We start from the raw sequence: 17,544 nt of genomic DNA, 5'->3' as shown, positions 1-17,544 counted from the left end.
GACTCGCGAGTGCTGCTTAAGCCTCACAATCCCAACTCAAAAACGCGTAAATTCCGACAACAACGCTGACAAATAGGTGGGACGGGATCAAGAGACTGAGGCAGGCAGCCATGGAGAATGTAACCCATACTTAAGCCGGAACTCTGATTGGGAAGCAACCGGAGTCGAAGGTGGTAAGGTGGTAAGGTGGTAAGGTGGTAAGGTGGTAAGGTGGTAAGGTGGTAAGGTGGTAAGGTGGTAAGGTGGCAAGGTGGCAGGGAACGCGCGATTTTTCCTGCTGTTGTTGCTAGGATTCGCGTATCGAGTTGAATCATCATCTGCTTGGGTAAACAAGCTTATGCAATGCCCATTTATTTATTTTCTTCTTTCACAGCTGTATTTACCGTTGCCACATTTTCTTTGCGATCCTATCGTAGATATGTGAACGCATAGGAAGTTGCATTTGTTGTTGTTGCAGAACTGCATTTGCCAAGGCAAGAACTGAATAATGAATAACGATTTTTGAGATGCTCCGAATGAACAGAAATTTCTGATTTGTTGGCTTTAAAGACTTGCAAGTTCTTAATCTCTAAAATAATGAAAGACAAATTAGCAAATAAAACGAAACAAACATTTGAGAGTCAAATAAATTTCAAGGAAAAACAAACACTGCAAATCTGTCGAACGTGATAAGATTAAAGTAACAAAAGGCTTCAATTAAAGTGTTCAATAAATAGGTTAAAGACCCAAACAATTGAACTGCTTGAACTATTCCAAATGCTTGATTGAAGAGCAACAACTAGCAGAGACCATCGCACAATGGACCCTTTTGAATCAAAACTTCTGAGTTTTAAATTGAAATTTCATTCGAAATACTCTTTACTATAAATAAGCTGTGAAGTCAGCAATTACTTTGTGCAATTACAAAATGAATAGCTCTTTAATTGTGTTTGTGAAAATGAGCTATTCTCACCATAGTAGCATACTTGTGTACCCTCATCATGTTGCATGTGGCAGGCGGAATGTGGCAGCAACAACATCATATGTATATAAATTTCAAAATTGGCATTTTTATTACGACGCCTAAATATTTAATATGTTGCCAATTGAAACAATATTCGTATGCGCATTCACACATACGTTTGCCCGAGTTATTTCGACGGGTCCTTGAACTCGACTTGAACGAGTCTCAGCTTACAAGTCAGCGAACCTGCCACAGACACACAAACACACACACACACACACAGTCAGACAGCTAGCAACTCAGACGACAAGTGCGAATGCGTTGAGGAAAAAGGGGAAAGTAGCAAAACCACTAAGCAAATGTCTGTGCAAGTTGCTTCTTTTTTTGCAAGTTCCTAATTGATTGGAAATTGTCGGTTATGTTTGCATGCATAACAAAATTAATTTCAGCTGCCAGCTGGACATTGCAACGGCGTGAATCATTAAACAGTGGAGGTCGAGGGCACAACTTTCTCGCTCGCTTCCACATATTTTGATCGATATTAATGAGAATGTCAATCAAAAGTGTTGTTATGAGTTTGCATGCGCAAACATATGTTATTGATAATGTAATTGATATGAAAGCTACCTAAGCATACCTGACTATATGATTGGTAAATGAAAGAAACAGCTGTTCTATAGTATTATTAAGTTGTCTCTACACATTTCTTGCCATAAATTTAGTTGCATATTGCTTTCCTTTCCTTTAAGCACAAACTATTTCCAGCTGTGTCCTTGAATCGATGTGTCAGGCTAAATGATACGACCCGTTGACACACGAGTGCAGAGAAGTGGAAAAGCGTATTTGCAGCTCATCACGTGGTTTTACACAAATTAACTTGTCAGCCCAAGAGATTAATGAGCTATGCAACCAGGTCAACGTACACAAAGAGACAGACACTAACAGAAGGAAAGAGAGATACAGAGAGACGAAGAGAGAGAGAGAGGGAGAGATAGAGAGAGAGTAAGAGAGATCGGTAATGAGTGCACTTCATGGGGTGGGTAAACATTGGGGATTAGTATGAATACAGTGTACTCGTAATGCGAAACTATTCGTACTATATTTGAGTTCGCATGTGAGTCGAGTCGAGTTGCCTTTCTGTCTGTCTGTCTTTCTCTCTTTCTGTTTGTTTCACTCTATTAACAACAACAACAAGCTTTTAGAATTAGTTGCAAAATTATACAATGCAACCCGCATTGCTGTGGTCACATTCAGTTCTGTTATTTGCAGCACTTTAACGTGACCTAACTTGGCAGCAGCTCTGCCGCAGAATCATTTTCGCTACTCTTGAAAGTTTGCATTGCAATTTCGCGCTTCAACTGTTGAGCTTATAACAGTGAAGCGAAGTGTACGCTAACTATATTGCAATCATATTTTTATACCTTGTTGAAAAATATTCCAACATGTCAGACTGCTTAAAGTAAACATTGAAGTTTTATGTTCAAAAGCGGCTGCAGCTGTCGGTATATTTTAAATATTATATATTAGATACAAAATATACATTTTGGTATTTTTGTAATTTGCCTGTATATTCGTTTGGTATATTTCAACGATAATACTATTATGACATATTGGTATATTTTGTACTTTATGGTATATTTGATAAGTGTTAGGATACTGATATACCAAATATGGCGTTGGTTTCATATTTTTTGCGAATATTAATTTGGAATATCTTTTTTATTAATGTGATGCGAAAATTAGCATGTCTTCTTTATAAAAAACATAAAATAAAGTTATCTTATGCCCTGATAATATACTTAAAATAAATAAATATAAGTTATCGCAAAATGATTATACTCTTTGTGTCATTTACTCTTCATATCCGGATAGGTTTCACTTATAACTGTTACTTGTATAAACAGTTCTTAATATGCCATACTCGTATTGTTAGGCAGAAAGTGCAATAATGCTGTGAGCTTCTCTAATTTAAATGACAACATTTCGATGTGAATGGAAGGAAGAGAAAAGTTGTTAAGATTGTTGTTCTCGCTCTCAGTTCATATTTCTTATTCCTGATTATTATTCAGTTAATTTCAGAGTTGTAAGCAATAATTATTGAAATTGTTAACGGAATTTATTATCGAAAAACTCTATTAATTGAGGTAATTATTTGATCGCATACGTGAAATATGATATGAGAACAAAGGCATCGCTAATTTGTTTCTATTTGCACCAAATTATTTGCAATGGAAAATGTAGAGCACACATTGACTTTTCTAATTAACTTGACGTTCAGTGTGGTGCGTCATGTGCAGATGATTTAATAGCTCAAAAAGAAAAACGGGAAACCTCAAGAAACAACAAGCACTTGCACTTGACTGCGACTTGACTTCTTCTTTTTTTTTTGTGTTGTGTTATGGCACGTCTACCGCGATGTCTCCATCATCAACATCACCATCATCATCAGCATCAGCATCAGCATCAACTCCTGCTCCCGCTTCAAGTGTCTTTGTGTATTGCAGGGGATTGAATGCGAATGGTTGCCAGGGAAACATGGAATATCCTCACACACAAAGGCGCCACTGACAGGCGCGTGCCCTGTGGGGAGTCCCTTTGGATGCCCTGACTGCGGTTCCGACTCCGACTCCGACTCTGGCTGCGACTGCCAAGGAAGCCACATAAGCCGATTACAAATTTAATTACATGCGCCCAATTATGCCCTCAGACCCAGCCAACAGCTTCTGCCACGCGCGAGAAAACACTTGGACTCTCCGTCTCGGATTTGGACTTGGACTCAGACTTCAACTTGGTGGCAAGGAATGTCCACTGCCTTGCAAGCAGCTTCTTTATTCTTGCTGCATCGTCAGCCAATTGTTTTGTTGGAGTTGAAGCAGGATACTGTTGTTCATTCGTCTGAGCCGGACATTAAATGGATAATCTCTCTCTCTTTTTTGTTTTCTGTTTGCCAGACCACGTTGCCATATGCTCAGCTTGTCTGCAATTGTCCGTTTGTTTTCCCTCTCACTAATTGTGCATAAGTTATGAGACGTTTGCCTTGTATTATTATTGTTCGCTTTGCATTGTTATCCTCATAAATCTTCGACGCTTTTTTAATTCATTTTTTCTATTTTATTGAGCCATTCGCTGTTGTGGACAGTTTGCATTTTCAGTTTGAACTTTGAACCATCTCAGGCCACCAATATATGGCAAGAAGTCCATTCACCTCGAGCACTTGAGGCATCAACAGTGGTTCATCGCATTTTTTCGAATTTTAAAATTAAAAAGAAGAATATAGGGTATTAAAATTTCATTAATAAGATTTCAATAAGCAAAAACTCAAATTCAGTTCTAAATATTCATTTAGGTAAAATGTGCATCTCAATATTCTTTTAAATATTAAATTGGCACTTTAAGTTGAACACGTAAAAACATGTAAAGCATTTACTTTCTTGGAACTCACGCAATTTATTTATTAGAAGTCGAAGTCAATGCGCTTCTTCAAATTCCATTGTGAATTCGACTTTCTCTGGAAAAATGAAATTCGTTTACTGTAAAATATATATCTTGTCCATGGTGGGCGTTTTTTTTTATTTCTGTATAATTACACATTGTCAATTTTAATGAGACATTTTAAATTAAAATAATAATAAGGCCTTTAACTTGCGTTTCACTTTGTTGTGAATATGCAAATGATATTTAAATACATATTTAAGTTCATTTTAAAATACATTGATACAAATTGACATTTAATTTAATGCATTTGTAATACCATAAATTTAGTTGCGTTTCGCTTTAAGAAAATTCCACGAAGTATGTGCAAAAAACAGTAGACTGAATATTAAAATACGTAAATACATTAATTAACCTTACAATTTAATAGTATTTTAAACATAGTATTTGTGCAATTGCAGTTGTTTAAAAACATTAAAATGTTTTTATGGAAATAGTCTTGCCAAATTAGGGGCATTTTAGTGAAAGTTTATTGCATTCCCAAAGACACGTAGCGCTGTTTTAACGTGTCAGCATTATTCGGCATTCGGCATTCGGCTTAAAGGACACACTGTGCCTCATATATTGAGAAGACCGCAGATAAACGTGAATTGCCGCTGGCATTTATTACGGCGTAAAGACGTCGCCCCATTGAAGCGAGTGCATTGGCATGCGAAGAGATATAGGAGAGAGGAGAGGGAGGGGAGAGAGAGGGGAGAGCGAGAGTTGCTCGACACGGGAGAACATTAAGGATGAGGTCACTTTGCCGTTAATGTGATTAGCGTTAAAATTAAAATGCTTTTCGAGCTTAACGGCTACAATGTGCTGCACTGCCTGGGCTTGCCCAACACACACCAACACACACCAACACACACACACACACACACAACTGACAACTGGCAACAGGCCGCAAGCGAAGTCCCCAAAGGGCTGGCCGATTATTTAGCAACAACAGCAACAGCAACAGCAACTGCGACGAGCATTAAGGAGAATATAATTGCCTTTACTATACAAAGGGAAAGGTAAAGGGAGCGGAGAAGGCGGCTGCGGACAGGGGATTTAGCAAACAACTCGTGCTCAGAGTAATTGAAATGGTCTAAAGGTCGAAGTGGCTGATGTGGTGTGTGTGTGTGTGTGTGTGTGTGTCATCAGCAGATTGACTTATAGGTTTATGTCTTGGATGACAAGGTGTCGCTGCCACGCTGGCAGACAGAGCAGAGAAGAGCAGCAGTCAAAGGTGATGGCCGCTAATTAACTTGCCCAGAGATGCCAACGATGAGCACAAGTCAAATGCTCATTAATTAAGAACGGATTTATCGTGACCTAAGCTCACTTCCCATTCGCATTTCGCTGTCAACTCTCCCACGCATGTGGCGATTAATATATATCTATGTGTGTGCGGGGTCAATTCTATGTAGGACACATCAAATACACGGCGATGAGTAATTGTCTGCAGCTCAAAGGTTGCATCTCTGCGGTCGAAGCTCCTCACAGCAGCGCGTCATCAAATTCCATTAACTTGCAGCCAAGTAAATTAAATTGCAGCATATCCCCGAGAGTTTCTCGCTGTTTCTCTCCATTTCTTTTTGCACCTAATTGCATTTTTGACCTTTCGACTGCGAGCATCAACTGAATTGTTAATGGGCCAAGCATTAAGCTGAAGCTGAAGCAACTGAAGAAAAATCTGCCTCGAGTGTCTGATTACTTTAATTATAATTTCTTAAAAATTCATACCCTTTTTTCTTGTGTTTTCCTTTCTTCTTGAAAGCGATTTCCACATGTTGATAACCTGACCTCTGTTGCGAGGCAAGCCCACAAATGAATCACTCAAGCGAATGTGAATGTTGAATGCTGGTTTGCTTGGTCAATGCCACGCAGTTTTTTCTTTCCAAGGGTTGGAAATACGAGTAAACATACGGGCGAGTGCGACTTGTTGATACCCTCGACAATAAAAATGAAGAATGCGGCCAGGAAACCGCAAAACTTTTGAAGGCCAGCGACGCATCATAAAAGGCTGCAAAGATGGTCGACGACAACAAGAAGGACCGCAAAAGATAAAAATAAAAAAGGGAAATGGGCATACAGTCTGGCGTGCGGCATGCGGCATGTGGCGTGTGGCGTGTGGCAAGTGGCCAAGGGTCGAGGGTCGAGGGCAACGTTCATGCTCCAACTGCTGGCTGGCTGGGTATCAGGCGAAATTATCATAAAATGGCGTCTTAAAATATTTAAGTTTACTTTTGTTGCTTCTCGCCGTTGCACATTCCTCGCTCTTCATATTATTACGAGCTTCGTTGTTGTTGTTGTTGTTGTTCTGGTTGTTGTTTTAATGCTGCGCTGTTTAAACATTGATAAGCCGCTGCCAGCTGCAAATGGCTAAAGAAAACGAGACAGCAATCGAGGAAAACAGAAAGAGAGAGAGAGAGAGTGCCTGAGATAGCCTTAGGGTGTGAGCCTGGTCACTGTTTTATTTCACATTTTATGTACATAAATAAGTTCAGACATTAATTTTCTATACGAGTGTATTTCCCAAATATTTAAGCCTGACTTGCGTATTTATTCTGCTTTTTTTCTGCTTTTCTGCTTTTCCTTTCCCTTTTTCTTTTCTTGTTTATTTCGCTCTGCTTCTCTGATGTCTTTGCTATTTGTTGGGACCACGCGATGGCAGCATGGACTAAACTCTGATAACTTTATTATACCCTAACCGAGTGTGTGTGTCCTAGCTTTGACATTATCTCTGCCACACGTTGAAGTAATCAGATTAATTCGTTTTTAATATACAAATTATATTGCTTAGCCCACAAAGTGTTTGTCTAATGTCTGAAGAAGATTTTATAATAAAGTCAATATTAAGTTATAAGAAGTTCCCCACCTTTTCAGGTGCTAATATTACGTATACGCATTTGCTTATCGAATATTGCCAAGCATAAAAATTACTGCAATGTAATACATATTACTACATACATATTATTCTAATTAAATTTCCTTATTCCAAAAGAATTTTCAACAAGTCCCACATTAAAAATCTCATGCTTTCTGCTACGACGTAATATTACGTATACGTAGCATTTTTGTTTTTCCTTTCGTGTGCAGTTAATATTGACTATGAAAAATCGTTATACATTTGATATATTTTATATTATGTCAAATAAAATTTAGATCTAAAATGAAGCAAGTTTTCAATATTACGTATACGCAGTAATTTGTGTACGATAATTATCGACTATTGTACAGTAGTGCAATGTGATGGATTTGATATGAATATGTATGTTTTACTGATTAGAATATCAAATTAATTTTCAATCTAAAACGAAGCAATTGTTAAATTCATAATATTAAGTATACGTAGTTTTTTTTTCATATGCAACAATTATCGACTATTGTGAAGTTTGTGAAGATTTCTTATAAATATTAATTATCCTAACAATTAAAATTTAAAGCTAAAATTAATCATTTGTTAAATTCACAATATTACGTATACGTCACCTATAGCAATAAACACAATTTTTTGCTTGTTAATGCCTATCAAAGATTCGACAAAACGCTGTAATTAGCATAGCTGTCAATTTCATTAATACAAAGTTTAACGAACAAAAAAATAAATAACATTTTTTAGTTGGGGGAAAATTGTGCTGACTAAACCTGAAATGAATTAAAATTGATGAATGCTTTATTATTGTACTTGTTGCATCAATACACAAAACACAGTAATTAGTGCATATAATTTAATTAGATGACATATTAACTAAAAAATAAATTGCTTTTTAAATGAATTGAAAGTGATGTATGACTAATTATGAGTACTTGTTGCATGTGGCAACACAGAGTCATGAGAGCCTCTTTAGGCAATTTGCATTGGACGCAGAGTATGAAAACCGAATTTCAGCATCATTTTGCTGGGATAAAACGTGGACTTAGTATGCGTCATCCGTATCCGCGTTATAAACACAGAAGTTGACACTTATTATAAGTAACACAAAAGTTAAAGGTAGGAGATCAGTAGAGAATTCTGGCCAACGGGTGGCGGATATTTCTGTCACATTTAATACAATCTTAACTCGCAAGTGTGTAAGACGTTAGCAGGAACTGACTTGGAAATTATGCAGCGAAGGTAAAGAAATAACTCGAATACATCGATGTGATGTGTGTGGCACACTTTACACAGCGCAGTCTTCATCAACACGAAAATAACAACTGCGACGACGTCACCGTTCGGAAATTGAAGTGCACTTTGCCAAAACTGTAGACGAAGGACGTCGATGAAGAAAAAGCAACAGCAGAGCAGCAAGTTACAACGTCAACTGGTAAACGTTTTAGAAATTGCATTAGTGCATGCGACCCCAAACTCCCTTCGAAAACTTTTCGCCTGCTACTGCTGGCTGATGCTCCTTCGACTTTTATTCGTCTATGCAGAATGCGAAATTCAATTTCCCAAGCGCCGATCAGCCAACACATTGCAGAACCTTGGCCAACTGGCTTACAAAATTACAAGCTTAAATAAATTGTATTTTTTCGGAGGTTACTAAAGATAAATTATAAACAAAATGAACAACAAGGAAGTAACTGCAAACAAGTAGTTTTAAATTTGAAAATCCTCTCGCTGGCAAACACTAAGCGAACAAAAAAAACTAGCGAGCGAAAGTCAACAATCTTGAAAGAGAAACAGTGCCTGCTGCTAGTATATGCATAGTCTGCCACACACATAGCGACTGTTCAAACAGCGTCGAGTCAGGTGCAATACATACTGGCATCTTGATTTTATCCTATGAAGTATGTTACATGGCATAAGACTATACCAAATATTAACTTGCTTAGCTTTTCGTTATCGTTATTCGTATTGCCAACAATTTGAAGCAACAGCAACAGCAACAGAGCAACAGCAGCAAAAATCTATTTAAACTTTAAAGCGCATAAAGTTATAAATTGAGTTCTGCATTCAAGCTAAAAAAGTTTGCATGTTGTTGAATGACTTTTCTCCAACATTTCTCGTGCAACACTTCACTTAACCGAGGTTTCTTTTTTTTTCATACCAAATAAATGTTTTTTGTTTTTGTTTTGTGCAAAGTTTTGAGGGTAAAGAGTAATACGAATTAGTTGCTTTAAATGAGAGATTTAAATCAAATTTATAAATGTGCAAAATTATAATTTCTATAAAATAATAATTTATATTAATGAACCGTAACTTAATTTGATTGGATAGTTATTGTTAAATAATTAAATAGAAACATTTACACTCGTTACTTAAAGTACTTTTAAAGGTCTTCCATATTATATCGAATTTAACAACCTATCGACTTGATTTTATTGAATAGTTATTCTGAAGCATTTTGTCATGATTATCTGCTTTGATAGTAAACAAATTTGTCTTCTATATTGGCTTACTCAAGTCGGCCTTAAATTGCTTTCGCTTCGGATTTTGCTACAACTTTCAAAGTTGGCTGCAAATCTTTTGTATTCCCATCGTAATTAATGAAATGGAAGGCGTTTTCCTTCGAAAGTTTTGTTGCCGAAACCGAATTTTTGTTTTTGTGCTGCCATTTGATCTGAGGAATTGTTTAAAGAGATTTTCTAATTTCGCTTTATGCGTGTGTGTGTGTGTGTGTGTGTGTGTGTGTGTGTGTGTGTGTGTGTGTGTGTGTGTGTGTGATGTGGCTGCGACAATGCCAATTCGAAATTCTAAACTCAAGGCCAAGCGTACTCGCTGTGTGGCCAAGTTTTTGCTCCCACTTGGGCGTCTATCTCATAAGCCAGCTGCTAGCTGGTTGGTTGGCTGGTTGGCTGGTTAGTAAGCAAACACATGCATAAGGAATGTCACACTGATTGACAGACGTTGTGTCTGCTCCTGTCTACTGCTGTCGGAACAATTTTGCGTTTTTAATTAAATCTGTGCGCCGCAAAGAACGCTTTTTCCCCCTTAAAGTTGGCTTATTCAATTCACATTTCACATTCCGCACTACGCGCTCTCTCACTCTCACTCTCACTCTCTATAGCGTGTATGTGTGTGTGTGTGCGTGTCAGCCACAAAGGTGAATGTGGTCGAGGACTTGTGGATGAGGACTAGGTTGCAGTTGACGCGTGATCGCTTTCCATGCTGCCGCGTCACACGTGTGGTGGCAGTGTCTATTCACTTCATTATTCCAACTCTCTCTCTCTCTGTTGTTGTAGTCTGAGTTTGAGTTTCAGTCACTTTCGTTTCGTTTACCTGATTTGTTGTCGACCCGTAAAAGATGCCGAAGCAATCAATCAAAATTAAAATCAAGCCACCACTCGACGGCGATGGCACTCGTAAATGGCCTCTGTTTATTTGCTGGCTACTTTGTGACTCCACTCTGCACATTCTCCACTCAGTTGGGTATATACATATGCTTGCTCTCTCTCTCTCTCTCTTTTTCTCTATATATAGCACTCTCTGTTTGTTTATGCTCAACACGTAACAACATCAATCAACTCTAATAGATGAAATTCTGATTCAGCTGACACAGTTTATGATTATTCCTCCCGCAAACTTTACAAAATTCCATTACACAGCAAATGAAACTAGAGTCCACGAAAAAATAAAAACAAAACATAATTACAAGTATTTGTGGAATTTTTAATTTAAACTTAAACTTTTAAATTATTGATCATTTTATTCAAATTCGAGAAAAATTGTAATTGTTTAGTTTAATACTTATTTTAACAAATTTATGTTTACATAAAATATTTAAATAATCTTTAATTTTGCGAATAATAATTTAATTTAAAATTTTCTATTGAAAAGTTGAAATTATTGTTCAATTCTGTCGTTTTTCAATTAATAAAAATATCATTCAACTGAATTAATTTTAAGTTTGCACATATTTGCATATAGTTAACTTAATTTTTTGTATAACATATATATATCATATCGTTAAGTAATAATTTACAATTGCTGACATAGCTTTAAGGTCTAGTAGAGCTGAGTGATTATATTTTAATAAATTGGTTTTTTTTATTAAATCTTAGAATAAATTTAAAGCCTCGTATTTTGTGTTTGATTCTACGAAGAATAATTTAATTTCATATTCAAACATATAGATAAATATATAATATATATTGCATCATTTTTAATAATTGAAAAAGTTATTTAGGTGCGACATGAAAGTGAACAAAGTAAATTAATTGCACAAAATGTTTTAAGCTGAAAGCAAAACTAAAAAAATATTATTTATAAACATAGTTATTATTTTTATTTTATTTTTATTTATTTATATTTTTGTTATTATTTATGTGTAGTTATTATGTAATACATTTTATAAATTATATATGCACAATAGTCCGAAGCATAATTGATTTTTAAGTTTTTTGGCTCACCTGCTCTTCTTTTTAATGTAGTAAACAGTTGTGCATTATTAAAGAAATGAATTTATAATTTGAAACAGGGTATTCCGCTGTGCTGGATTCTTCAGTTCTATTTAGCTTTTGTGTTTGCTGGGCTCTGATTGATTCCACGCCATGAGAAGTTTGTCTGCGTCTTTTGATGAGCTGTCATTTATCAGATGACACTTGAATGGGCCTTTGCTGTGAGCCGCATCCAGGTGATAAAATTAACCACGCGCCACATTTCTGCAGGTGTACAGTACTCAACTCTCCGTACTCTGAATTCTGTATTCTGTATTCTGTACTCTGTATTGTGTGTGCTGTGATGGGACGTGGCCATGACCTTTTTCTCCATATAAATTGTGCGCTTCGTTGTGTTTTTTTTGTGTTGCGTTTTCAATTTCGAGTTGGGCGAATTTATGACATTCGCTCATCGAGACGAAGCCTCGCACGAGGTGAACCCAGTTGAGCTAATGGCAACAAATCTGAGCATCGCATAAGTAATTTGCCTGCCTGACTGCGGCTTGCGTTACGTTTGCTTTGCTTTGCTTTGCTTTGCTTGGGCTGCGGGCGGCTGCCTATTTGATTTATTTGGACAACATGTCACACACGTAGTAATTTTACTGCAAATTATGAGCAAAAAAAACGAACACAAAAAAGAAGCGAAAATGCAAATGGTTTGTGCTGAACATAAACATTTAACCGCACAGTGGCCCACAGGGCGTATGCATAACGTCAATTTAAAGAGCCTAAAGCAGACCGCTGCCAAATGGCATATGCTTACGGTATGTGCGTGCGTGTATGTGTGCGTGTGTGTGTGTGTGGGTGTGCATGCGTGTTTACCCTAACCAAAGCAGAAAAAAAAAACGAACGTGCGACGCCTGTCAAATGCGCAATTGGTGGCAGCAGCGACAGGTCCAAGCTCAAGCTCCCCGGACACGCTGCCCAACGTGAAATGGAACCAAATATAACTCGCATTGTGGTTCAGGCATGTGGCATGTGGCAAGCGTGGAAGGGGGCGGGGGCGGGGGCTGAGGTGGTTGGCCACCAATGTGTTTTGATTGAGAACATACACAAATATTAAGCATTGCCTGTTTAAAAAGCAAACACAGCAAACGACAGCAACAGCCAAAGCCACAACAAATATCGGGGGCTGAGCCAACAAAAATGATGACAACAAATATGGAATCAAGCTAAAGTACTGTATATACTAAATATATACTAACAAGTCGACTTCAATTGTTCTCTAACTGCTTGCTAATTACAATTAAATACTACGTGAGAATATTCTTTAATTAAAGCGAAGCAACTTAAGTGCTAGTTTAATAATAATATATTCATGACTCGCGAATGTAGATGAAAAGAAGCTACAGTCGAATGTGCTCGATGAAGTACTACAATTAAAATATATCACAAAGTACAAAATATACTAAATTGTTAGCTAAAGTAGCTAAAGCTGTAGGCGTTTCTTGTCATACAAAAGTATTTCTTAAATAACTTCTACAATTTTTATCTGATAGCAACCAAGTTTCAGGAATCATAAATCCTGTAGTGAATATTGTTGGTACAAAAAAAGTTATTATACCCTTCTAGTTTAACTAAAGTGCATTCCCAAGTCGAGTTCGTTCAACTTCTTGCAAATACTAAGTGTGTAATAAATGGACTGCTTTTTGATGAACGCCAGAACAAAAAGTTCGAGTGACAATGACGGATGGGTTAAGTTTGATTTGAGCGCTATAAAGATTAGATTAACTGTGGGTGCAAACGTATATACGTATATTTGAGTAAGCTTGTGTGTTGGCATCTGTCATGTTCATGATCAGGCTGCTATCTGACCAGATTGACAACAACAAATTAGCAGATTACAGATGCAGTTAAATGTTTGGTTAAGATTTAATGATCAAATAACCGAATGCTCTAGCAGAATATTAAATGCTGTGTGCAAAATGCTTTGCGATTATTTAATTATTTGCCTTCATATAGTAAGTTGAGTTTTGTTTGCCGAAAGCATCAAAGTAATTGCAAATAAATTCATTAATTCTCCGCTGGCGTTTGCTTTTATGAAAGGCTTTTTTGCTCTTACTCTAATTGTAAATAGCAGTAATAATGCGATTGTTCAGCAAATAGTGAAAATCGATAGATAAACACTGTGTGAATGCGAATGGAATGCGAGAAATCTGTGTGTGGGCATAATGAAACTCTTTCTCTCTCTCTCTTTCTCTCGCTATGGCAATTTGCATTTCGCTCGCACAATTCGCACAATTTGCAACTTCAAACATGAGGCTAGGCAAGCGCGAGTATTGAATTGAATTCTCGTTTATAATTTCATCGTTCACTTGTTGTATGTGTATTTTTCATTTCGTTTTTCGGTTTTTCGTACAAAAGAATCTTAATTTGCCCCGGTCCCAAATCAACACCCATATTGCTATGCAGGCTGACTGCCACTTAATGAACTTAACTAAGTGGGCGACCCAGGACCAAGGACTTTTGTATACCCGCTACCCAAAGGGTAAGAAGGGTATGATAACTGTGTGCCCCCAACTAATGTATATAAAAGGCAGAAGAAGGCTTCACCGACCGAATTATACAAATTGTTGATTCTTGATCAACAGTCGAGACGATATACTATATTTATGTCCATCTGCCTTCCTGTCCGCCTTTCTGTCTGTCTATCTGTTTGGTTGGCAATTTGGTACTTTTCAAACTCTATGGTATATTTTTAGCCATATAGTATTATTTTAGCTCTATGATATATTTTCAATCATATTTGTATTTTGAACGTAGTAGTATATTAAAATACCAAACATAGTTTCAGTATATTTAAGTATTTTCAGCATATTATTTCGTATATTTTTAGAAGAATACCACAGTGATTGAAAATTAGTCGGTATATTTCAGTACTTATTTGACATAGTTGTAGTATTTTATCGGTATTTTATTTGGCATATTTGTAGAGAAATACCGCACTGTCTTACTTTAATTAAAATCGGGTATCGGGTATCTCACAGTCGAGCACTCTCGACTGCAGCATTCTTACATTTTGGTTTTTGTGCTTTTCACTTTTCACTTTTCGTGTCTCGTGTATTTCGCATTTTGGTTTTTGGTTTTTGCTTTTGTTTGAACCTTTCAGCGCGGATTGTCGATTTCTTTATTGTTGTTAAGTTAACTCGATTTATGTATTCAGCGCCTTTGCCCTTAAGCATGAACATAACTCGGGAGTCACACAATTTTCCACTGCACTTTTCAGCAGCATAATTTCCAGCTTACAGCCGTCAAGAACAACAACAACAACAACAGCAACAGCAACAGCAAGAGAAAGAGCAATACTCGTAATAATGACAGCAAGCGAGCATAAGCACAAGTAACAATAACAACGGCAGCGGCAACGGCAAAAAAGGTCGTAAAATGTTGCCTCTAACAACAACAAACAAAGAAAAGTGCCACAAACAAAAACACAGTGCAAACTCCAATAAAAGTTCGCCTCGGTGTCAAAAGAACGGCAGAAACGGAACGTAACGGAACGCAACACAACGGTAAAGAAATTTTTCAATGAAAGCTAAAAAGAATTTTCACTCAAGTCAATAAACTAAAGGCAAAGCTAAACCCTAAACTGGCTGCTGCGAGTCGCGAATACACTCACACACTCACACGCACACACGCACACTCGTAAAGCACGCACACACAATGAATACCTGAACCGAGAGGAACCTGGCCACACTTTTGGTCCCTTGGGAATCTCTGCTGAAACTCGAGTCGCAAAGTAGCCACTGATTCACTCGACTTATAATGAACTGAATTGCTAATTACTTTAGCGGACAAACATATTTCTTGACTGAAATTCTTCTACCATCAGCATTTAGACCCTTAAATTTTTGCCGCCCTTCGTCTCCGTGTCCGTGTTCGTGTCCAAACTAAGTAAGTTCAACTCATTATCCTCTCAGCTGGACACGCAGCTTAAATACTATGTATTTAATATCCATTTACCGTGCTTCACTTTTGGCAACCAAAGTTCCCCCTAACACTCCCATTTGGTCTAAGTAGCTCCGATTTGCTCTTTAATATAATCTTGCTCATGGTCTCAGAGCTTATAAACTAAAAAGCACACGGCAAATGAAGTTCAAGCTGCAAACAGATACGATTGCCTCACAAGAAAATACATAAATTATTCGATTTCTGCATTTTAGACGTGTGTCTAGCGTAACTGGAATCAAAACTCAATATACTTCAGAATACTGAAAAAAACAAGTCAAGCACTTTCATCAATTGATTATTATGACTTCATCAGGTGTTTAAAACAAATCGTTTCAATATTAATGTAAATTTGAAATTTCGTTACATTTAAATTTCTTTTACCTACTAAATTGTTACAAAGAAATAAATAATAAATAGTTTTTAATTGTTTAAATAGAGATCTATTATGTAGTCAGTAAAAATACAAAATGTTTTATTAAAGATATTTAAAAAGGCGACTAGAATTTAATTAACAGTTAAAATACATGTATTCGTTAAGTTTGCTGCAAATTGCAAAACAACTTTCCCACTAAAATGTATTCTATAAGTTTTTAAGCAATGTTGCAACTTACTAAAAATTTAAACTTAAGAAACAGCACATTTTTCAAAGTTCATTATTTAATTTTTGAGTCCTGCTTATTTTTAGCATTCTAAATCTACTTACATCTAAGAAAGGATATGTTATATGACCAAATAAGTTATAAGCAAATAAGTACTTGCATCTTACGCCATTTTTAAAACAATAAATATGTGTCAATGTAATATAAATATATCTTGGATTTGTTTTTGTCATTATAGTAGTTGTATAAACGCACCGATTCGCATGAATTCTGTTCGTGAACTGATGGCATGTGCAAACAATTTAACTACAAGTGGTAAATTCTCTAAAGGAACTTACTTTCATATCTTTTAAATCCCCTTATCTAAAAATAGTTTCTCATCTCTAAAGGACCTAGCTTAAAGGACCCTCTTCTTTTATATTTTAGCATGTAATGCGACTCTCGCGTTAAGTATTTAAATATATACGTCACAAAACATTGTGAGATGCATTCTGGAATCTTATCTTTGATGTTCAGTAGTATTTATGATCTTTAAATAACTACGCACTTTGAGAAATATTTATTTATTCTTATTGCTTATACACTAGGATTTCCTCCATATATATTTTAAATGTAACGTGATAATATATAATTTTTAAGTAACGTAATGTTTATGGAGGTGAAATCTAAACAAAGCTCACCACAACTTAAAGTGTTGATAGAAATGCGTGAAAACCAATGCAAATTGCACTACTGCCTGCATAAATCATTATTTTTAAATATTTGTAATGTTTTCATCACTTGGCGTTTTATTCAGGCCAATGTTGTGTAAATTGCAAGTATGGAATGGTTGTGGAAATAGGCTATAAGTTATAAACAGAGAAACAGAAGCTACTATCAAATACAAAACTTACTCTGTTTGATCACATATTAAAGTTTAAGAAAATTAAAGCATACTTTATGGCGCTTTCTTCAATACTGCATAAATTGAAGTTCATCTTCAGCCAACGCCTACTCTTATCATCACATTCGTTGGCAGCATTCTCATAATTGAAATGAACCTGCATCATCACTGGAGTTTTACATAGTGGGGGGGAATTTCCGCAATGCTGTTTATAGAATTGCTCATTTGTTTACAGAGTCTAATAATAAACACAACTCGGTTCATGCTGTCTGTCTGTCTGTCTGTCTTTCTCTTCTTACCTGCCATTTGGGTGCGAAACATTCTTAAGATGCCATAATAGC

This window comes from Drosophila nasuta, chromosome X (assembly GCF_023558535.2).
Source record: "Drosophila nasuta strain 15112-1781.00 chromosome X, ASM2355853v1, whole genome shotgun sequence".
Lineage (NCBI taxonomy): Eukaryota > Metazoa > Arthropoda > Insecta > Diptera > Drosophilidae > Drosophila > Drosophila nasuta.
The sequence above is the reverse complement of the archived record's forward strand: the minus strand, read 5'-3'. Positions refer to the sequence as shown.